The sequence below is a fragment of the Dama dama genome, chromosome 19, assembly GCF_033118175.1.
Source record: "Dama dama isolate Ldn47 chromosome 19, ASM3311817v1, whole genome shotgun sequence".
Lineage (NCBI taxonomy): Eukaryota > Metazoa > Chordata > Mammalia > Artiodactyla > Cervidae > Dama > Dama dama.
The window spans coordinates 37,515,965-37,540,936 of record NC_083699.1 but is presented as its reverse complement, the minus strand read 5'-3'; the positions used below and the strand labels follow the sequence as shown (position 1 = coordinate 37,540,936).

At 39.7% G+C, this 24,972-nt stretch overlaps 1 protein-coding gene across 1 annotated transcript in view; it reads right to left on the bottom strand.

Annotated features, from left to right (window-relative positions):
- The window catches only part of MAP3K13 (mitogen-activated protein kinase kinase kinase 13), a 160,451-nt gene extending 143,376 nt beyond the window's left edge, over window positions 1-17,075 (bottom strand). Inside the window, exons 1-2 of the mRNA XM_061166747.1 lie at window positions 17,012-17,075; window positions 14,381-14,507 (exon numbers count right to left, since the gene is read on the bottom strand). The gene's annotated coding sequence lies outside the window, so the exon portion shown is untranslated. The remainder of the gene's footprint in view (window positions 1-14,380; window positions 14,508-17,011) is intronic.
- Between the last annotated feature and the right edge of the window lie 7,897 nt (window positions 17,076-24,972).

Sequence of the window (24,972 nt, the reverse complement as noted above, 5' to 3'; positions counted from 1 at the left end):
AACATACATGTGTATATGTATGAATATATTCTTTAAATTTATTTTTCAATCTAGAACAGCATTTCTATGAATCTCAATTTTAGCATTTCAATCTAGAATAGCATTTCATTCTATGAATGAAACCTTGTTCCAAGGGTTATGAAAATGAGTTCTAGCCACACATGTGTGAAAGTGAAAGTTGCTCAGTTCAGTTCAGTTAGTCAGTTCAGTCGCTCAGTCGTGTCCGACTCTTTGCCACCCCATGAACTGCAGCACGCCAGGCCTCCCTATCCATCACAAACTCCCGGAGTTTACCCAAACTCATGCCCATCGAGTCGGTGATGCCATCCAGCCATCTCATCCTCTGTCGTCCCCGTCTCCTCCTGCCCCCAATCCCTTCAAGCATCACGGTCTTTTACAATGAGTCAACTCTTCCCATGAGGTGGCCAAAGTATTGGAGTTTCAGCTTCAGCATCAGTCCTTCCAATGAACACCCAGGACTGATCTCCTTTAGGATGGACTGGTTGGATCTCCTTGCAGTCCAAGGGACTCCCAAGAGTCTTCTCCAACACCACAGTTCAAAAGCATCAAGTTTTCGGCGCTCAGCTTTCTTCACAGTCCAACTCTCACATCCATACATGACCACTGGAAAACCATAGCCTTGACTAGACAGATCTTTGTTGGAAAAGTAACGTCTCTGCTTTTTAATATGCTATCTAGGTTGGTCAAAACTTACCTTCCAGGGAGTAAGCATCTTTTCATTTCATGGCTGCGATCACCATGTGCAGTGATTTTGGAGGCCAAAAAAGTAAAGTCTGACACTGCTTCCACTGTCTCCCCATCTACTCCCCATGAAGTGATGGGACCAGATGCCTTGATCTTAGTTTTCTGAATGTTGAGCTTTAAGCCAACTTTTTCACTCTCCTCTTTCACTTTCTTCAAGAGGCTTTTTAGTTCCTCTTCACTTTCTGCCATAAGGGTGGTGCCATCTGCATAGCTGAGGTTATTGATATTTCTCCCGGCAATCTTGATTCCAGCTTGTGCTTCTTCCAGCCCAGCGTTTCTCATGATGTACTCTGCATATAAGTTAAATAAGCAGGGTGACAATATACATCCTTGTCGTACTCCTTTTCATATTTGGAACCAGTCTGTTGTTCCATGTCCAGTTCTAACTGTTGCTTCCTGACCTGCATATAGCTTTCTCAAGAGGCAGGTCAGGTGGTCTGTATTTCCATCTCCTTCAGAATTTTCCACAGTTTATTATGATCCACACAGTTGAAGGCTTTGGCATAATCAACAAAGCTGAAGTAGATGTTTTTCTGGAACTCTCTTGCTTTTTCGATGATCCAGTGGATATTGGCAATTTGATCTCTGGTTCCTCTGCCTTTTCTAAAACCAGCTTGAATATCTGGAAGTTCACGGTTCACGTATTGCTGAAGCCTGGCGTGGAGAATTTTGAGCGTTACTTTACTAGTGTGTGAGATGAGTGCAATTGTGCGGTAGTTTGAGCATTCTTTGGCATTGCCTTTCTCTGGGACTGGAATGAAAACGGACCTTTTCCAGTCCTGTGGCCACTGCTGAGTTTTCCAAATTTGCTGGCATACTGAATGCAGCACTTTCACAGCATCATCTTTCAGGATTTGAAATAGCTCAGCTGGAATTCCATCACCTCCACTAGCTTTGTTCGTAGTGATGCTTTCTAACGCCCACTTGACTTCGCATTCCAGGATGTCTGGCTCTAGGTGAGTGATCACACCATTGTGATTATCTGGGTCATGATCTTGTTTGTACAGTCCTTCTGTGTATTCTTGCCACCTCTTCTTATACCTTCTGCTTCTGTTAGGTTCATACCATTTCTGTCCTTTATTGAGCCCATTTTTGCATGAAATGTTCCCTTGGTATCTCTAATTTTCTTGAAGAGATCTCTAGTCTTTCCCATTCTGTTGCTCAGTGGTGTCCAACTCTTTGCTAGCCACAGATAGGTTTGGAAAATGCTAATTTGCATTATAAATTACCAAAAAAGAATGTGACATTTTCCAAACTTAAGTCGTCATTATAGAACCGTTTTGGTTTACAAAGCCTCTTTTAGCTGTATCAGCCTTTCTGAGTAACATAGTTCAGGAAATATTGAGTTAAAACCTGGGACAATTTTTTTTGTTCTCTGTCAAAATTTGTGTCAGCAAAGTTGTTGGGGATATTTTCTTTCTGCCACTTCAACAGTTTTACTGAAAACAAGATCTTTCTGCTCCTATACCACTTATGCCAGAAAATATGATGACCTTTGCTTTATTTTTACACTGATAGTTCTGTCTGTTCTCAAGTTTTTACTGTTACTCATCAAATGCCAAAATGAGACATTTGATTTCCTTAAGAAATGAACATAAAGTTCCATCAAATAAAATATGTAAAGCAAAATGAGTACATTTTAAATTAGCATAAAGTATACACTGTTAGAATAATGTATACTAAAGAGATTAAATATAACCCAATATGATCATTTAATTAGCAACATGTTATAAAGCTTTTGTTGAAATTACCTTCCCTTTATGCAAATTGTTCACCTTAATGTTTCTGTGGTGTTGGAGAAGACTCTTTGGAGTCCCTTGGACTGCAAGGAGATCCAACCAGTCCATCCTAAAGGAGATCAGTCCTGAATATTCATTGGAAGGACTGATGCTGAAGCTGAAACTCCAATACTTTGGCCGCCTCATGCGAAGAGCTGACTCATTTGAAAAGACCCTGATGCTGGCAGGGATTGGGGGCAGGAGGAGAAGGGGACGACAGAGGATGAGATGGTTGGATGGCATCACCGACTCAACGGACATGGGTTTGGGTGAACTCCGGGAGTTGGTGATGGACAGGGAGGCATGGCATGCTGCGGTTCATGGGGTAGCAGAGTCGGACACGACTGAGCAACTGAACTGAACTGAACTGAATGTTTCTGTAGTGTTCTTATGTCTCCCCATATTCTGACTTTGAAAAATGTGGAACATGAATGATTTTTTTAAATCCATGTTTTCATTACTTCCCTAAAGTCTAATGTTCATTTACTTCCCTTCTATCTGAAAAATGGGACAGGACAGAAGTTGCCTTCCAAAAGTACTGCTTATCTCCAGGTCAAAGTTAGAAAGAAGAAAGGTAAAAATACAAGAAAAAGTCAAATAAAAGAATATTTTGCCACTGGAACACTACTAGCTAAATATTGCCCTCTTTTGTCTCAAATGCCATCTCTGATTAATGAAACACTGCAGAGTTTACTGTCTACCCCTCTTGCAGCCCTCTCTTTTTCTCTGGCCTGCAGGCATTTCCAGAATTCTCAGTTTTGTTTAGTTTTCATTTATTTATTTTAAATGACAAAAAAGACAAAACAGAATTTGGAAAGTATACATCTCATGAACAGAAAGACATATATTACTGTACAACGTCCCATTTAATTTCACACGCACACAAAATAGCTCTGATTTTGGTTACTCTATCAGTGAAATGTTTCTTGAAGTCTAATTCGCCTATTTAACTCCCAATCCTCCACCCCAATTCAGTGGTTGATTGTATAAAAACTTTTCCCCCTAATTTTATGACGATATAATTGACATACAACCTTACATTAGTCTAAGGTATGCAATACAATAATTTGATATATGAGTAACTTGATATATGTGTATATCACAAAATGAAAAACCTATTTCTAAGCCTCCAACTATGTATCTTAAAAGGAAGTCACAACCACTGGAATCTCACACTACCCTACAAGTAGAAGTCAGAGTAATTGATGTCCTGGTTGGTATTTTTGACAGCAAACTTTTTGAATCAACCTTGGAAATGTCCTAACACAACAGAAGCAGAGGCTGATAGCTATGATGGTCACCACTCAAAACAGCAGAGGCTTTATTATGGATAGACTGTGGATAGATACATTTTATACCAATAGAAAATTTCCTAATATAGAAACAAGTATTTTTATAAGAGTAATCTCACAAGTTCTTATAGTTAAACCAAATAGGTTTTCTGGATTCCTATCTTAGACTCCAATGTCTGTGACCTGTGCCACAGAACAGAGTTCATGATTCGAGTCCAATTATCATTTCTGAGCAATTCTTTAATGAGTCAAATTTACAATCTGCCTTCAGTCACTATGAGGGACCTTCTTACATTAACTTTACCCCAGTTTAATGTTACTATTATCAATACACTCACTTTGTTTTGTTCTCTTTATATGTCTTCATCCCACTGTACTATATGCTTTTTTAGAAGCTGCTTCAAATATTAAGAACAAAGTAAGCTATGAATAAATTTAATTAATTCATCCTTTTTAAAGTCATTAAAAAATGCTAGGTCCCCATAATTTGGTTTATAGGACTCACTGTCCCAAACACATATCTCTGTGAATACCAGTTAAATTCATTCACTTAATAAATCTATTCTAAACACCTACCATGCATCTGGCACTGTTCTGGTGCTGCGGAGAACACTGATGAACAGAACATCAGGCAGCGATAAGTACCAGGGAGAAAAGTAAAGCAGAGAGGGGAATGGGGTGCCTTGGGGATGGTGGTGAGGTTACAATTTTAAATAAGTTGTTACAGCCTTAATGAGAAGGTAACATATGACTTGAAGGAACTGAAGATTAGGGATTAAAACACATAGATATCTGCTGTTCTTTAACTGCTAAATTGTGTCCAACTCTTTTTGCAACCCGATGAACTATAGCCCAACAGGCTCCTCTGTCCATGGGATTTCCCAGGCAAGAATACTGGAGTGGGTTGCCATCTCCTTCTCCATGGAGTCTTCCTAACACAGAGACTGAACCCACATCTCTTGTGTCTCCTGCACTGGCAGTCAAACTATTTACCACCTCACTGGGGAAGCCCAGTTGAGAGACTCAGTTCGGTTCAGTCCCTCAGTCGTGTCTGACTCTTTGCCACCCCATGAACTGCAGCACGCCAGGCCTCCCTATCCATCACAAACTCCCGGAGTTTACCCAAACTCATGCCCATCGAGTCGGTGATGCCATCCAGCCATCTCATCCTCTGTCGTCCCCGTCTCCTCCTGCCCCCAATCCCTTCAAGCATCACGGTCTTTTACAATGAGTCAACTCTTCCCATGAGGTGGCCAAAGTATTGGAGTTTCAGCTTCAGCATCAGTCCTTCCAATGAACACCCAGGACTGATCTCCTTTAGGATGGACTGGTTGGATCTCCTTGCAGTCCAAGGGACTCCCAAGAGTCTTCTCCAACACCACAGTTCAAAAGCATCAAGTTTTCGGCGCTCAGCTTTCTTCACAGTCCAACTCTCACATCCATACATGACCACTGGAAAACCATAGCCTTGACTAGACGGATCTTTGTTGGAAAAGTAACGTCTCTGCTTTTTAATATGCTATCTAGGTTGGTCATAACTTACCTTCCAAGGAGTAAGCATCTTTTCATTTCATGGCTGCGATCACCATCTGCAGTGATTTTGGAGGCCAAAAAAGTAAAGTCTGACACTGCTTCCACTGTTTCCCCATCTACTCCCCATGAAGTGATGGGACCAGATGCCATGATCTTAGTTTTCTGAATGTTGAGCTTTAAGCCAACTTTTTCACTCTCCTCTTTCACTTTCTTCAAGAGGCTTTTTAGTTCCTCTTCACTTTCTGCCATAAGGGTGGTGCCATCTGCATAGCTGAGGTTATTGATATTTCTCCCGGCAATCTTGATTCCAGCTTGTGCTTCTTCCAGCCCAGTGTTTCTCATGATGTACTCTGCATATAAGTTAAATAAGCAGGGTGACAATATACAGCCTTGACGTACTCCTTTTCATATTTGGAACCAGTCTGTTGTTCCATGTCCAGTTCTAACTGTTGCTTCCTGACCTGCATATAGCTTTCTCAAGAGGTGGGTCAGGTGGTCTGGTATTTCCTTCTCTTTCAGAATTTTCCACAGTTTATTATGATCCACACAGTCGAAGGCTTTGGCATAATCAACAAAGCAGAAGTAGATGTTTTTCTGGAACTCTCTTGCTTTTTTGATGATTCAGCTGATGTTGGCAATTTAATCTCTGGTTCCTCTGCCTTTTCTAAAACTAGCTTGAACATCTGGAAGCTCACAGTTCATATATTGCTGAAGCCTGGCTTGGAGAATTTTGAGCGTTACTTTACTAGTGTGTGAGATGAGTGCAATTGTGCGGTAGTTTGAGCATTCTTTGGCATTGCCTTTCTTTGGGACTGGAATGAAAACGGACCTTATCCAGTCCTGTGGCCACTGCTGAGTTTTCCAACTTTGCTGGCATATTGAGTGCAGCACTTTCACAGCATCATCTTTCAGGATTTGAAATAGCTCAACTGGAATTCCATCACCTCCACTAGCTTTGTTCATAGTGATGCTTTCTAAGGCCCACCTGACTTCACATTCCAGGATGTTTGGCTCTAGGTGAGTAATCACACCATCATGATTGTCTGAGTCATGAAGATCTTTTTTGTACAGTCCTTCTGTGTATTCTTGCCACCTCTTCTTAATACCTTCTGCTTCTGTTAGGTCCATACCATTTCTGTCCTTTATTGAGCCCATCTTTGCATGAAATGTTCCCTTGGTATCTCTAATTTTCTTGAAAAGATCTCTAGTCTTTCCCATTCTGTTGTTTTCCTCTATTTCTTTGCACTGATGGCTGAGGAAGGCTTTCTTATTTCTCCTTGCTATTCTTTGGAACTCTGCATTCAAATGGGAATATCTTTCCTTTTCTCCTTTGCTTTTGGCTTCTCTTCTTTACAGCTATTTGTAAGGCCTCCTCAGACAACCATTTTGCCTTTTTGCATTTCCTTACCTTGGGGATGGTCTTGATCCCTGTCTCCTGTACAATGTCACGAACCTCCACCCATAGTTCATCAGGCACTCTATCAGATCTAGTCCCTGAAATCTATTTCTCACTTCCACTGTATAGTCATAAGGGATTTGATTTAGGTCAGACCTGAATGATCTAGTGGTTTTTCCTATCTTCTTCAATTTAAGTCCAAATTTGGCAATAAGGAGTTCATGATCTGAGCCACAGTCAGCTCCCGGTCTTGTTTTTGCTGACTGTATAGAGCTTCTCCATCTTTGGCTGCAAAGAATATAATCAATCTGATTTTGGTGTTGACCATCTGGTGATGTCCATGTGTAGAGTCTTCTCTTGTGTTGTTGGAAGAGGGTGTTTGCTATGACCAGTGTGTTCTCTTGGCAAAACTCTATTAGCCTTTGCCCTGCTTCATTCCATACTCCAAGTTGAGAGACTAAGAATCATTAACTTATGGGTTGAGGATTCTTTCCCCTAAAACTAATATAGTTTCTGAGAGCATAATCTGACCTCACATATTTTTACCACTTCATCCTCATCTTCTTAGTGTTGACTCAGGTTTTTATAGGATACAACAAAAGACCTGATTCTAAGCTTATCATGCCAAATTTACACTTCTCTATCAGTGAAAACTTATGGCCCCTGGACACATATTCTTTTGGAAAGCACAGATTCCTTGGCTGTATTCTAAAGGAACATAAACAACATGAAAAGACCCTAAAAGCCAAGGAAATTGAAAAGAAATTAGAGAAAAGGATATAAAAGGTAATGTACTAATGGACTTTAGTCATTAAAGCTTTTATTTTTGTGAGAGGATTCAAAGGAGAGCTTTAATACAGGTGAGATTTGGGGCTTGTGCAGAGGATCCAAGTCTTGATGAAGTGATTCAAACTCAAATCTTGAACTCATAATCATGGTAGGCCCCATGGTCTTCAAAAACTTATACTTGATACTTTAAAACAAAACACAGAAAGATACTACTAGCAAGTCTAATAAAACTTCTTGAGGGTTTTAAAAAACTGTAATTCTTTGACCAGTAATTAATCAGATTGCTACATACTATGATGAAGAGAAGAAAGCAAAAAGGAATTAAGAAGAAAAGGAAAGAATCTTAAAGAGATATAGTGTACCAAAAGAATAAATATGTTCATGGGTTTATCACTTTGATTAACATTCTTCACATCAAATTGCAACTGAATTTAAAGTTCTTACAGAACCACCATGGGTTATAGTCAGATAAACTGATTTAATGATAATTTCCTGGGCTTTTGATTTTTGAAAGCATGGTCAAAATATTTGTTGGATGAGACAACATAAAAAGAAACTGATTTTGTGGGGTAGAGAAAGAAGCTAAATTGGGAATATCGTGGTTTGAGATTTAAATGGGTAGAAAAATTAACAAAGCCTTCAAATGGAAAAATTCAGACCACTTTGCAAGCTCAAAAGAAAAACATGTAGTATATCTCACTGACTACTCTTGTGCTCATTCTGACTTGTTTCTTTAATCTGCTCCAGTAAACACGCTTTTTTTCCCCCAAGAAAGAATTAAGCTTTTAAAAATTAATAAGAGCAATTTACATCTAAATTGAGTCTACACTTTGCACCAGGACTACTTTAAGCACTTTAAGTAGAGTAATTCATTCAATCCTCAAAATGATCTCATAAATTAGATATTACTATTATCCCCAATTTCCATGTGAAGAAACTGAGGTCCAGAGAAGTTAAGAAATTTCAGGTAGCTTACGGAGCTAGTAAAGGGTGGAGTCAGAATTCAAACTCAGGCCATCCAGTCTCACAGCACCAACCTACACCCACTACTCTAACAAAACTGTTTTCATTACACAAAGCTTTCCAGAACTAGGGCTTTCTTTAAATCAACATTGTGTCATGTCACAATCTTTCACTGCATGTTCAGAATAGCAAGCTGCTGATGCTGCTGCTAAGTTGCTTCCGTCATGACCGACTCTGCGCGACCCCATAGACGGCAGCCCACCAGGCTCCCCTGTCCCTGGGACTCTCCAGGCAAGAACACTGGAGTGGGTTGCCATTTCCTTCTCCAATGCATGAAAGTGAAAAGTGAAAGCGAAGTCACTCAGTCGTGTCCGACTCTTAGCGACCCCATGGACTGTAGCCTACAGGCTCCTTTGTCCATGGGATTTTCCAGGCAAGAGTACTGGAGTGGGGTGCCATTGCCTTCTCCACAGAATAGCTAGTGTAGTGACTAATTTACGTTTTCCAACAGTAGTAAGGTAGAATCAGTTTCAGACGTCACTACGCAGAAGTGACATCCTATAGGGATGTCAAAGCACTTTAAAACATGCGGCTTCCCTGGTGGCTTTGTGTGTGTGTGTGTTAGTCACTCACTCGTGTCTGACTCTTTGTGACCCCATGGACTATAGCCTGCCAGGCTCCTCTGTCCATGGAAATCACCAGGCGAGAATACTGGAGTGGATAGCCATTCCCTTCTCCAGGGGATCTTCCTGACCCAGGAACTGAACCCGTGTCTCCTACATTGGCAGGCAGATGTCTTTCCCACTGAGCTGGGTGGCTCAGATGGGAAAGACATCTGCCTGCCAATGCAGGAGATAGGGGTTTGATCCCTTGTCCAGGAAGTTGCCACATGCCACAGAGCAGCTAAGCCTCTGAGCCACAACTACTAGGACTGTGCTCTAGAGTCTGAGAGCTGCAACTACTGAGCCCGTGCTCTGCAACAAGAGAAGTCACCACAATGAGAAGCCCACACGCTGCAACTACAAAGTAGCCCCGGCCTACCACAACTAGAGAAAAAGCCCATGCAGCAACAGAGACCCGGCACAGCCAAAAATAATAACAATAAAGGACGTCACTTAAATATTAACAGTGGTAGAGGATTATAGATGACTTTACTCCTTTTTGGAGGGGTATACATATCCTTTTTTTCTATATCCTATTATTTTTGGGTTTCCCTGGTGGCTCAGAGGTTGAAGCATTTGCCTGCAATGCAGGAGACTGGGGTTCGATCCCTGGGTCAGGAAGACCCATTGGAGAAGGAAATGGCAACCCACTCCAGTATTTTTGCCTGGAGAATCCCATGGATGGAAGAGCCTGGTGGACTACAGTCCACGGAGTCGCAAAGAGTCAGACACGACTGAGCGACTTCACTCACTCATTTTTTGTAAAGTGGACATGGATTATTTACAAGATTTTTTAAAAAGGTTTTTTAAGCATGTCATCACCTTTATTAGCATTAATATATGTAAACTTACAATAAAATTATCAGGTAAGTTTGTTCTTACTCTATTTGAAGAGAAAGAAATTCAAGGTAGAGTAGGCTTTATGGTAATAATTAAATAATAATAGCTATTATTTACTTAACACCTAATATAAGCAAATCTTTTACATACACTTACTTTTCAGTAATTTATTTTATAGAAGAAGAGATTGAGGCTTAGACCGAATAATAAACTTAATTAACACAACAGCAACTAGACACTAGAGCCCAGATTCAAATCTATGTTTACTGCTCTAGAGTCCTAACTCTACACTGTACAATGCATGTACCCTCTCCAGATGCCAAATATCTGTCCTACAAAACAAACTAAAGAAATCTTTCTAAAATTTAGGTATTCTTAAATAGAAAATACTGAACACAAATTATTTAAGTTCAGTCAGGGTTATCATTTTGAATATCCATGAACATAGAAGAGTTCTCATCTCACCAAAAAGCCTGGGTTGCTACAAATTTCAAAATAATTGGTCAGTTTTCTGACTTTGTTGCTGTCCACACTTGTCAATGTGCCTGCCTCTATTTGAGGGGCTTCCCTTGTGGCTCAGCTGGTAAAGAATCCTCCTGCAATGCAGGAAACCTGGGTTCGATCCCTGGGTTGGGAAGATTCCCTGAAGAAGGGAAAGGCTACTCACTCCAGTATTCTGGCCTAGAGAATTCCTTGGACTGTGTAGTCCATATGATCGCAAAGCGTTGGACATAACTGAGCAACTTTCTTTCTGGCCCACTCAGAATCTGTTGCTTCTAATACACTGGAGTTAAACCCAGTTAATTAAGCATGTTAAACTGTGTCTAAATGTACATGAACTGAGTAAAGACCTGAGAAAAGCATATAGATTTTGTGTCTTATAATTTGGAAGCTCAGGTAATTTTATTTTCTGGTTATAAGTTAACTTAAGTTAGTAGATAAATGAGCAGCAGGTAAGTTAGCTCTCAGAATTTAAATACAGGGATAACAGAACATATACACATACCATAATAAAACATTTTACTGCAGTATACTTTTTTTTCAGATTTAAAAGATACCTTATTGATAATTTGGTACAATCTTCCAAACAATGAGAAGTACACTCTACAACACTGCCAACACTCAAAATTTGCTTAAGAGACCCTAACGACTTGGCGTTCACTGCCTCTGAACACAATCTGCTCCACTGTTGACTAGTTCTATCTATACCTTCTCTCATTTAGAACTAGTTTTGGTGTCAAGTAACAGAGAACAAGTGCACTTCCTATGGCATTTCTCCAATGTTTCCAAGTCTTCTTTTTTCTAAACAAAGTAGTCTCAGTGCTCTCAACTTGGATCATCACAGTTGTCCTTTTATATAATCATAAGATTGATTAAAAACAATTCTCTCCTTCTTCCAGGTTTATCTAATAATTAATATACAAAAACTAATTGCTTTGTAGGTAATGGGTCCAATTAATCCATTTTGGTCATATACAACTGGCACACTAGGAAAAGCTTATGAATCTAGCTGAATTCAAGTTGAACAGCAATATACTTTTCAGTTCTTCTTTTTCCCCCCATTCAAAACAATGGCACAAAACAGAATCTTAAGAGATATCCTTAACCATAATCTTACATGTTACTAAATTTTAACTTTCTCATCCTCAGGCTTTTGCCTACCTTAACATCACTTGGGCCCTGTGAATGATCTTTTAACACTGCCAAAATTCTTCAAGCTGTTCTCACCATTATGAATTAACCCCTCACAGTCCAGCTCTGAGGCCTGAAAATACTGATTTTTTTTTTCTCTTGTATTAACTGGATACCTTCCTATGCAGAACTTGTGGTTTTCACACAAAATATATATAAAATATATACGTGTGTGAAATAATATATATACACATTTTAAATATATAATGTATTATATATGTACCTGCACACACATACACACACATGTATCTGCCCAATTCTATGTTCTCTACATATAATTTACTTTCATCTCTTTTCTTTCTATAAGTCACCTTTACCACATTCATCTTAACTCAGGAAAACACAGTCTACCCTTGGATTCAATTCATTGCTATCCATTTTCTTAGCAACAATAAGGACTCCTACTTTAGGCATTCTGCCCAATGATTCCCCCTCCTCCCAACCTTCTGTGGCCAGTACTGACTAGTCCCACAGATCTCAAGAAGCAAAGCATTATTTAATAGAAATGATTTATATGCAAAACAGTCAGCCAGTGTGGTATCGATATAAAACACCTGGCATACCATAATCTGCTCTATTCAATTTATCATGACTCAGCCCCTAGATTAGTGGCCTTCATTTTGCTTCTAACAAGACACACAATGATGTATTTTATGACAGTAATGTCACATAGGTATTTATCTTACATAGCCTATTCTCCAGCAAGTTTCAAATAAAATCCCTCCACTAACAAAATGGTACTATTACATCTTCAAATTTCTTGTATAACCCACTGTACTGAAACACTAATCTTATTCCAAATTTCACCCAATGAAAGTGTAGAGAGACAAAGATGGCTAGAGAAGTCATCAGAAATTTTTGCTGAGTCCAAGGCAGATAAACAGGCAATTAAAAGGAATATTCTCAGTGCAAAATGAAATTATACAAATATATCTAAGTGATCTTTCTGGCTTCCTGATTTTATAACAGAGAGAACAAGCCATTCTTTGAAATGCCTTAAGCCAGTTCCAGACTTCAAGAACAAAGTAAAATAATAACAGTAAGGTCTATTTAAAGAGTAGAGTTGCTAAATAGTAATTCAATCCAAACAAGTCCATCCATTCAGCAATAAAGAGAGGTTCAGAAGAACCATGCCAATCCAACACAAACATAGCTTGCAAACAAAGGTAACAATACCCGCATCACATAGGGAGGTCAGGCACATGTTATAAAGTGTGTATGAGCATTGAACTCGGCAACACTAAGCACCTAATTTATTAAAAAATTCTTATTATGAATAATAATCTAATGTCAAGATTACAAACATATTAAAACATCACCAAACCTTTCATGCAGCTCTGAAATAAACAACTCACTTGTGCAACCTCATTCCTCCTGAATAGTGCAAATAATCGTAAGGACAATAGACATAAGGAATAGTAATGAGTTCACATAATTAACCTAAAGCCTTGCTGTTTGTTTCTTAGCATTAAAAATAAATGTTCATAGTATTAAAAAAAAAAAAATCAATCCACCAGAAACAGAATACAGAAAAAACATGAGACTCCTTCCTTCTCTAGACTTCTGGTCTCATTCCCTGGGAGTACCTGTGTCAATAGTTCCTTATATGTATCTGAAGAAATTTTACAGGTATGTATAGAAATACATGCTTTCAAAAGCACAAATGAAAATATACTATACATACAGTTATATATTGTTTATGTCAGTTAACAATGTATCTTAGAGATTTTTCCTCATCCCCACCTATGGATCTAACTCATTCTAAGAGCAGCAGATACTACATTCTATGAAAGTGTTCATTTAACCAGACTCTGCTGAAGGATTTTAGGTTATTTCTAGTTGTTGTTGTTGTTTTCTTAATTTCAAATACCATGGTGATGAATATGTTTATAAACAAATTTTTATGTGCAAGTGCAAATATCTGAAAGACGGATTCCTAGAAGTAAAACCTATTTTTAGAAATGAACGCATTCCAAACAAGAAGTCAGTTTGTCTACAGAGACCAGGAAAAACTATAAGTTTAATAGTTAGTGATTAAAAGGTGCCTAATATTATTGCAAAGTTAGAAGTTAAAAGTTTTTAAAATTAAAAACTCTTCAACCAGGAAAAATAGAAATTTAAAAAAGAGAACCTTTGCCCCTGGGACAGAAAGATTAAAGGCCTGAGAATGAATCATCTAAGATATTTTTTTAAATGGAGAAAAAGAAAAATAGCATATGTAAAGACAGGATTTTTTTTTTTTTTAAGACACTTAGGGGCTTCTTTTCTTGCTTTAACCTAAAGCATAAAATAAAGTTGGCTAGATTTGGGACACATACTACTACAGAGCCAAACTTGGATGTGCGGTGATTTAATGACTGTTTGAGACCCCATACTTACAGGTTCTAAAATGTTGAAAGGAGATTCAACAGAAAGAAAACAGAGCAATAATGTTCCAAGAATAACATATCTTGTCAATCTCTCTAATTTCTGATCAGTCTTACAGAGAAATAGTAACAAGTCCCTCATATATAATGAACAAAACTCAAACTTCTTTGGAAGATCTGGATTAAAACATAATTCAAAGAGATTCAGCCTATATTTTTCAATCACAATCCTATAATTTTCTAGACCAATCCAGGGCTATTCTATCAATATTTTTCACCTCACATAAAACAGTTAACAACTTACCTTTCCCAAAGTGCTAGGATTTGAATGCCAAAATACAAACTGATTCATGTTTTTGTCCTTCAATGGTCCGTGGATTTCTTTAAATGAAGTCCATATTAGCGTTCACAGATATCAGAGTTCTGCAAAACTGAAAACCTCAAGAATGTCAATGCACATAGCTAAGTCACCACCTGGATACCAATTTATTATGAATAACAGTTACAATAAGTATTACAAATATAGTTATTTAGATGTGCAGAATTAATGGACATGACATTGAACAGCACACTGAGGTAGCAAAATTAAATTTTATGATATTAACATCAATCTAAAGGATCTCAAAACATTACTTTGTACCAAATTTACATGTATCCTAAAAGACACACCACAGTAAGAGCACACAAAGGTGAAAATCATTTGGATGCCAGCAATTTCCAGAAATTGGGAAAATAAGCATTAAAGGCAGGCAAACTTTTAAAAATTATATGACTTCAATAAGGTACTCAAATCTCTACTTTTAGTTTTTTCCAACCTATTTTTAATAACATCTTAGATCATTAAACCTAAAAATGCTTACTAGTTTCTTCCTTGTAAAACAGAGAAAAAGCCATAAATTCAGGTTTTCCTACTCCATTACATCCAAACTAATAATAACCTTCTAGAATCATTTAGGAACTACTATCTCATTTGATAGAAACCCCTACACACAATCACCTCCCTAGATCTAAATCAATCAATGCATCTTGATAGGGATTCATGCCCAGATCTTACTACAAGCCTGATGTGTCATCTGCACTTTTTTTCCCATTTGACAACCAAAAAGAATCAGGTTATTTAGGTCTATATGCCCACTCTTTGAGCTTCCCAGGTGGTGCTAGCAGTAAAGAACCTGCCTGCCAATGCAGGAGACCAGAGACGCAGGTTGGACCCCTGGGTTAGGAAGATCCCCTGGAGAAAGAAGTGGCAACCCACTCCAGTATTCTTGCCTGGAGAATCCCATGGACAGAGGAGCCTGGTGGGCTGTATAGTCCATAGGATTGCAAAGAGTGGGACACCACTGAAGGGACTTAGCACATGCCCACTCTTTATTCCATTCAAGACACCTAAACAAATACTTCACTACGGAAACAATTTAACCTACAGAGATTCATTCTTTTGGAAGCCTCCTACAACTATTTGGAAGGAGTTAACCCTTTATGTGGACTTCCCAGATGGCTCAGTGGTAAAGAATCCACTTGCCAATGCAGGAGACACAGGAGACATGCGGTAACGGTTCTATCCCTGGGATAGGAAGATCTCCTGGAATAGAAAATGACAACCCCACTCCAGTAATCTTGCCCAGAAAATTCCAGGGACAGAGGAGCCTGGTGGGCTGCAGTCCACGGGGTTGCAGAGTCCGAGGCACAACGCACAAAACTTTTGTGTACCCACCAGATGAACTCTCTGACTGGACTGTTGTACATAACTATTTTAATCTTTGTTTATGAAACAGAAGTATATCACTTACATCTCAAATGTAAAAAGCACCCTAATTTAAGAAAGAAAACATTATGAAAAAGAAAAATAAGTTCATATTACAGAAAAGAAGCACTTAAAACACTAATTGGACTTCCCCGGTGGCTCAGTGGTCAAGAATCCTCCTGCAATGCAGGATCCGCAGGAGTTTAGGGTTTGATCTTTGGATGATGAAGATTCCCTGGAGCAGGGTCTGGCCACCCATTCCGGTGTTCTTGCCTGGAGAATCCCAGGCAAGAGGAGCCTGGCGGGCTACAGCCCCTAGGGTCGCAGAGTCGGGCACGACTGAAGCGACTTAGCACGCACAAACGTCAACACTAATTAGAAGCTCATTGCTACAACTGCCATCTATTTGATGGCCAACTCCTGGCCGGTATCATTCACCTGGAAGTTATTCCCAGAAAAGTGAAGGAACCTGAAAAAAGTCCAACTGAGCGCCTTTCCTCTTCACCCACCTCAGGGAAAAATATTAAGACACGTTTCTAAGTTTCAATAACCACAAAACAACAACAACAACGTCCCGAACCTCTACTGCACTGACATTCTCAAAGTCACTAGTTAGCAAACTAAGCTGGCATCACGTCTACATTCAGAAGTAGGAACACTGAAGTTTAGAAGCTCCCCCAGGTGAGCCAGAATTGGGTTCGTGCGTTCATTAATTCATCCATTTGACAGCATCTAATGATGCCTAATAGTGACAAGGCACTGTCCTAGATTAAGAAAAGACGATGTCGCTGTTCCCTACTAGCAGAATTGGATGGGGGGTCGGTACGAGGGAAATGAACTCTAGATCAGCTCATCTCAGTGTCCAGGTTCTGTGTCTTCACCTCCGAGCGCCAACAGTCACGATCCTGTGACCACCACCACCACCCCCAAACCCCCACCCAAGCCAAGACCGATTCCTAGAAGACTCAGCCTATCTGTTTTTCCTCCATGAGCTCGGCCCTTACGACCCCGTTCCCATAAAGTTCTTCGTATCCCTATCTCTCCAGGGAGCCGTATGGCAAGGAACCTTTCCTCCAGCCCCGATATCAAGCGAGAGCCACGTTTCCCTGCCCGAGTTTGGAGTTTTGAGCAAACTGAGCCCCCAAGCCCAACTTTCACCCTTGTCCGGTCCGGGTTCGGCACGCAAGTTACCTGCCTGGAATCCACGGTTCCAGGACGACCACGGACGCCCCGCCCCGCCCATCGCGACGCCCTCCACAACCAGGTACCGCCTCCAGGGCGTAACTTCCGGGTGTCGCGTCCGGCCCGAATGCCTCCCGGCCCCGCAGTCCCGCTAAGACCCCAACGCAGTTAGTTGACGCTACTTCCGGCTTGTTCCCCGGTTCTCTCGAGATCCAGGCGTTCTCCAGATCTTGTTTACCAAGTTTTTTTCCGCCTGTTTTCCTAAACTCCGGCTATATAGTCCAGCCTGGAGAAGTGTGGGGGATTTTTGTTTGTTTTTCAAACTTTTTTGCCGGCTTCTGTAGCCTTCTACGATGGCTTGCGTCTGCTCCTTCTCTACATTGAACTCATCACTGTTCTCCAGACTCAAGTCCCTCGGACAGTCACAATGTTTTCTCAGTTTTGCTCAAGTGATGCTACCTCTCACTTGTAACCGTATTACCTAGGCAGATTATTTAACTTCTCTGTGCCATTTTCCTCAAGATTGAAACAGATGATACTAGTACCTAGAAGGTTGTCGTGTGTGTATTGTTTGAGGTAATACATGGAAAGCGCTGACACAGTGAAAGCATTCAGAGTGTTAACTGTTACCAGTTACACAGTAACTCTGGTTGGAACATATAAGTGGTAAAGAAGGTTGGAACCGATTTTCCTGTTATCCTCAGCTTTTAACTAAGTGGTTGATTAATGATGCTTGGTATTCTCCCAGCTGAACTGTAAGCTTCTCCAGACAAAGAAGGGATTTTGTATAAGAATCAGTTTCAACGCTACTTGAAATTACCTGCTTGGGTACTGTGCTACCCAACTTGGGGGAGATGAATAAAAGCCAAGCCTTGCCCTCAAAAAGGTGGAGATGCTTAAAGGTTATTATGGGAGAAAGAAAGTCAACCCAGGAAAAAAAGATGGGACCAGCTGAGCTGAGGGTTTATCGTTAGAACAAAAAATGTACAGATTGTTAGAACTGAAAAGAATTTTGGAGATAATTATTTAGTCAACTTCTTGATGTTACAAGTAAGGAAAACTGGATCCAGAGAAGTAACTGACCATAAGTGACACAATTAGTCGTAGGGCTAGGATCAGAAGTGTAGTCTAAAAACACTCGCTACCGTCCTCCATTTCCAAAACATGCCTCAGGTGTTAATAAGGTAAAAGCAGATTCACTTGCAAGACCTTCACTCTCAGTGGAAAGAATTAGGAAAATGCCCCCAGTCCAAGAGAGAGGAACAGCAGAACCCAGCAGTTCCCACAGGATTCTGGTGATCATTTGAATGTTCTGGTCTGGCCACTGCTGGGTTCATTTCAAGTGCCATAGCCCCCTTTCCCCTGGCAAACTTCTTAAACTTACCTGGAAACCAGGAGTTAAGTATCAACTCCTATGAGCTCTACCTTCAGTTTTAACTGGCCAAACAGGAATAAATAATGGATTCAAGCAGTTCCCAAGAGTAAACATAAATACACTTGGTACACTGCTAGTAACATGGCACAACTTTATTTAGACTTCTCTATTGGAAGAATTTTGTTTTAAATATTCAAATTCTGTTTTAGGACTATGACAAAGCTCCATAGTTGTTATTGTTGAAATCTTGGTTATAAGTCTGTGTTATAAATAAGCAGGTAATCCCATAGACCCATAGAATAATATAGTTGGGATAGATGAAATTTAAGGTTTCTTCCAACTCTAGCAGTACGAAAGATCAATGATACTTTTAATGAATCTATGGACTATTGAAATTAATTTACTGAAAATCAGAAAATTAGACAATGGTAGTCAGTTCTAAAGTCTAAGCCTCCTAATTCTACTCATTCATTCAGGAGAGACACCAGCTCATGAATTAGGGACACAAAGATGAATAAGATAACCCCCTGCTTTTGATGAACTTTCTATGTCATGAGAGAGGTAGACCTTTTAATGAAAAAATAATTCCATATTAATGTTACCATAGATCCATCTAATGCCTTCATTCAAACAATGTGCTTTTTCCTTTTGGCTACCAACACACTATAGCTTTAAATAAGTATAAAATATATTTCAATCAAATTTTAAATCAATTATCTGAACCATATATATATGTGTGTGTATATATATACATGCATGTTGTTTAGTTGCTAAGTTGTGTCTGACTCTTTTGTGACCCCATGCACTATAGCCCACCAGGCTTCTCTGTCCATGGAATTTCCACTAGAGTGGGTTGCCATTTCCTTCTCCAGTGGATCTTCCCAACCCAGAGATCAAACTTGTATTTCCTGCTTTGGCAGGCAGATTCTTTACCACTGAACCACCAGGAAATCCTCAGCAAATACATGGCTGGTCAAATATTTGTTCATAAAACATAGTTTCAAGTAACCCACATCATATCCACAAGGACTTCATTGTCTAACCATGTTAAATTACTGTAGGAGTCTCAATACAACATTTCTGTTATCTTCCAATGTATTAGTCTACTCAAAGACTGAAATGGAATTAATTTGGTGTATCTTGTTCTTACTGAACACATTATATCTTTGATGATCACAAATTCCTTTTTGCAAACCATCTCCTTAATGAATTATTCTGACATTTCATTAGATATTGATTTTTAAACTCACCGGTCAGCAACATCTTTTACCATCTTTTTGCCTATTCAAAAATCAAAACATTTGCCCATCCCTAGTCTACTGGCCTCTTTTATTTTCCTAGAAATTTCTCTGTGCTATAATCACATCAGCACAATCTCCAGGCTTAAAATCAAGGCACTTTGATGGAAAAACCTGGAAATAAATACTAGTTGCTAGAACTTTTGATGTTTATATTATTGGAGGTATGAGTTGTGCCAACCTACTTCATTTTCATCTTAATAGTGCATGATGTATTAATCTGAGTCCTGTTTGCTATTCAAAGCAGATGGAAATATAATCCTAGAATAAAAACACAATTCAATTTGACTAATCTCAGAGAACATAATACTAATGATGTCTAATAACATGACTATTTTTACTGAGTGCTTTTCATCAGCCAGTCAGATTCTAAATTTGTATTTGCTCAAAAAGGGAGAGGACTACACTTAGTGACAAAGAAAGATACAAGTCATATTTACGAACAACTAGCCTAATAGCTTCCCTGGTAGCTCAGCTGGTAAAGAATCTGCCTGCAATGTAGGAGACCCCAGTTTGATTTCTGGATCGGGAAGATCCCTGGGAGGTGGGATAGGCCACCCACTCCCATATTCTTGGGCTTCCCTCGTGGCTCAGATAGTAAAGAATCCGCCCACAATTTGGGAGACCTGGGTTTGATCCCTGGGTTGGGCAGATCCACTGGAGGAGGGCATGGCAATCCACTCCAGTATTTTTGCTTGTAGAATCCCCATAAACAGAGGAGCTTGGTGGGCTACAGTCCATGGGGTCACAAAGAGTCAGACACGATTGAGTGACTAAACACTGCACAGTCTAATAATTTAAGAAGTGAACAAGTATTGCCAAGGATTTGAAGAAATTGGAAACTTCAGACATTGCTGTTATTATCGTATGCTAAATTGTCCCAAATAGTTTGGCAGTTTCTCAGAAAGTTAAAACATAGAATTACCATGTATGTGTGCTTAGTTGCCCACTTGTGTCCAACTCTGCAGCTCCATGGACTGTAGCCCGCCAGGCTCCTCTGTCTATGGGATTTCCCAGGCAAGAATACTGGAGTGGGCTGCCATTCCCTCCTCCAAGGGATCTTCCTGACCCAGGGATTCAACCTGCATCTCTTGTGTCTTCTGCACTGGCAGGTAGATTCTTTACCACTAGTGCTACCTGGGAAGTAATAGAATTATCATATGATCAAGCAGTTCTACTTCTAGGTAGATACCCAGAGAATTAAAAACATAGTTTACATAAAAATATGTATAGGAATTTCCCTGGTGGTCCAGTGGTTAAGACTGCACTTCCAATGCAGGGAGCATGAGTTCAATCTCTGATCAAGAAACTAAGACCCCCACAAACCATATAGGACAACAACAACAACAACAAAAAATAAAAACAGTACATGCACATAAAATGTGCACCATTATTCATAATAGCCAAAAAGTAGAAATAACTCAAATATCCCCCAGCTGATGAACAGATAAGCAAAATGTGGATATTCAGTCATAAAAAGGAATGAAGTACTGATATATGCTACAACATGGATGAATCTTAAAAATATTATGCTAAGTGAAGGAAACAGTATACAAAAGGCCATACATTCTGTGAGTCCATTTACATGAAATGTCCAGAATATATAAACCCATAGCGACAGATTAGTGTCTATTAAAGTAGATACGTGTTTGCCTGAGATAAGGAGAAAGGGGAATGGTAAGTGACTGCTTAATAGATACAAGGCTACTTTTTGAGGTGTTGGAATGTTCTGGATTTGAGAGTCGTGATGTACAATTTTGTGAATATACTAAAAATAATTGAATTGTACATTTTCAAAGCATGAATTGTGTGTGAATTCTACCCAATAAGAAGTAATTATCCTTCAAGACAAAAGCACATCACTTGAAATTTAAAAGAAAAAAAAAGTCTTTATGGATAAGAAAAAAAGAACAAACCTGAGTTAAGGGAACATGAATATTACCTGATTAATGATAGGTGCAGAATACAGAGAATCGATGCCATTGACAAACATGAAGAGTGTCCAGAACAACTCACGTAGTGAGGAACTAGAGAGAGCTTCTCATGTGAGAAACTGGTACCTGAGGAAGAGCATAAAAAGTGGAGGCTTAGACAGACTTGTTAGCATATTTAAATATTTGATGAAAGACTCTTCTATTAAAGGGAGACTAAATGTATAACGAAAGTAGAATCAGGGAGTTATTACACCTGAGAACAAAAGCAGAATCAGGGAATGGGAAGTCCTGAGGAACAGGGCAGAATTTTAGCAAGCAAAAATGTCTATCATGCAGAGTATGGTAGAACATCACTGGGAACATTCAAAGAGGGGCGGGTAATCTTGTGCTAGGAATGTTGTTAGGGCTATGTTTGAAAGAATATTAGACTAGATAAGCTAGAGCATCTCTCTAATTTATATATATGTAGCCTCTTTCTCAGTCAGTTCAGTCGCTCAGTCGTGTCCGACTCTTTGCAACCCCATGAATCGCAGCATGCCAGGCCTCCCTGTCCGTCATAAACTCCCGGAGTTTACTCAAACTCATGTCCATCGAGTCGGTGATGTCATCCAACCATCTCATCCTCTGTCATCCCCTTCTCCTCCTGCCCCCAATCCCTCCCAGCATCACGGTCTTTTCCAATGAGTCAACTCTTCCCATGAGGTGGCCAAAGTATTGGAGTTTCAGCTTCAACATCAGTCCTTCCAATGAACACCCAGGACTGATCTCCTTTAGGATGGACTGGTTGGATCTCCTTGCAGTCCAAGGGACTCTCAAGAGTCTTCTCCAACACCACAGTTCAAAAGCATCAATTTTTCGGCACTCAGCTTTCTTCACAGTACAACTCTCACATCCATACATGACCACTGGAAAAACCATAGCCTTGACCAGACGGATCTTTGTTGGAAAAGTAATGTCTCTGCTTTTTAATTTGTTATCTAGGTTGGTCATAACTTTCCTTCCAAGGAGTAAGCATCTTTTCATTTCATGGCTGCAGTCACCATCTGCAGTGATTTTGGAGGCCAAAAAAGTAAAGTCTGACACTGCTTCCACTGTTTCCCCATCTATTTCCCATGAGGTGATGGGACCAGATGCCTTGATCTTAGTTTTCTGAATGTTAAGCTTTAAGCCAACTTTTTCACTCTCCTCTTTCACTTTCTTCAAGAGGCTTTTTAGTTCCTCTTCACTTTCTGCCATAAGGGTGGTGCCATCTGCATAGCTGAGGTTATTGATATTTCTCCCGGCAATCTTGATTCCAGCTTGTGCTTCTTCCAGCCCAGCGTTTCTCATGATGTACTCTGCATATAAGTTAAATAAGCAGGGTGACAATATAGAGCCTTGACGTACTTCTTTTCCTATTTGGAACCAGTCTGTTGTTCCATGTCCAGTTCTAACTGTTGCTTCCTGACCTGCATACAGGTTTCTCAAGAGGTGGGTCAGGTTGTCTGGTATTTCCTTCTCTTTCAGAATTTTCCAGTTTTTTGTGCCTCTTTCTAAATGGTGCCAATTTGTCAGAAAAATCTGGAAAGGATTATTATTAGCAGATGAAATAGTCTCTTCAATAAAATGCTATGGTGGGAAATCAGGAGAAAGATCTGAGAAAATATAAAGGTGAACTACAGCCTAACTGTCACAGAAGGCAATGGCACCCCACTCCAGTACTCTTGCCTGGAAAATCCCATGGACAGAGGAGCCTGGTGGGCTGCAGTCCATGGGGTCCTACGAGTCGGACACGACTGAGCGACTTCACTTTCACTTTTCACTTTCACGCATTGGAGGAGGAAATGGCAACCCACTCCAGTATTCTTGCGTGGAGAATCCCAGGGACAGGGGAGCCTGGTGGGCTGCCGTCTGTGGGATCTCACAGAGTCGGACACAACTGAAGTGACTTAGCAGCAGCAGCATAGCCTAACTGTACTTTCAATATGAGCTGAAACTGGATGCCAGAGAATGCCAGGAATGTCATATAAGAAGGTTCTTTACCATTGAGAAAGGATATTTCATGCATGATTTTCAGTTCAGAAGTTGACAGATGACATTTAATGAAAAACTATTTGCAAACCTAAAGTGATAAGCAGAGCCCCCTCAAAAACTGAGAGGTGGAAACATGGAAGATAGCCCTGAATGAACTCTCAGTTTAGATTTTTGGTTGGATTCAACTCTGATTTTGTTTCAGCACATGGGTGTGATCTTTATGCTCAGTAATACATCATTGATCTCTGACATTTCAACTGGTAAAAATGATTAACATCTGATTGAGTCATTTTTGCCATAGCTGGATCTTCTTTAGAAATGCTGGTGGTTTACCTTCATCATTAAAACATTGAATATGTATCTGGAGTAGGGTTGGTGTATCTCCAAGGTTCAAAAATTATCATTACTGATAGTACTGGTGTAGTGAAGAAACTATTTTTATCCCATTTCTTATTTCAGACAGTTTTATGAGCAGCTTTTCTCCTCAAATGTCAGCCAACTTCCCTGTGAAGTGAGTATTCATGGCCCATTTCTTCACTATATTACTTAGTATGGGTTAAAATTCTTTAACAAACAGACCTAAATTTCTTTCTTTGGCCAGTAACAGTCCATGTTGGTTCCAGTCAGTGGGGTCTACTCTCCTCCACAAAATCATTTGAGAAGTCAGTCTTCTGTGGATTTATCCTCCCCTGGAGCTTTGTGTCTACTTGTATCCCACAGTGAGAGGGGAAGTAATATTGAAGACAGCATGCGAGAGATTTTATCACTCCAGTTGGAAAGCAACATTTTCCGTTTAGTTTCAGAAAACCTGATTGGTTCACACTGAAAGTGTTAGTTGCTCAGTCATGTCTGACTCTTTGCAATCCTATGGACTGTAACCTCTGTCCATGGAACTCTCCAGGCAAGAATACCGGAGTGGGTTGCCATTTCCTTCTCCAGGGGATGTTCCCAACCCAGGAATTGAACCTAGGTCTCCCACGTTGCAGGCAGATTCTTTACCATCTGAGCCACCAGGGAAGCCCTAATATTTTGCAATTTGTTTCAGAAAACCTGATTGGTTCACCAAAACAGTCTGCTCTGATGTCTTCAGTCATTATTAAATGAAGTTTCACAACACCACACCTGGATTCCAGAGCTAAAAGATAACAATGAAGGGAAAGTCAAGTTTAGATAACTAGCTCTGTTTTTACCATGGATATATATTTGGATGTTCTAGTACACAAAAGTTTTTTTTTTTTTTTTAACTCTCTTGAACTTTCAACTTTATTTTTTTTTTCCTACTCTACAAAATTTCTTTTTTTTTCCCATTTATCTTTATTAGTTGGAGGCTAATTACTTTACAATATTGTA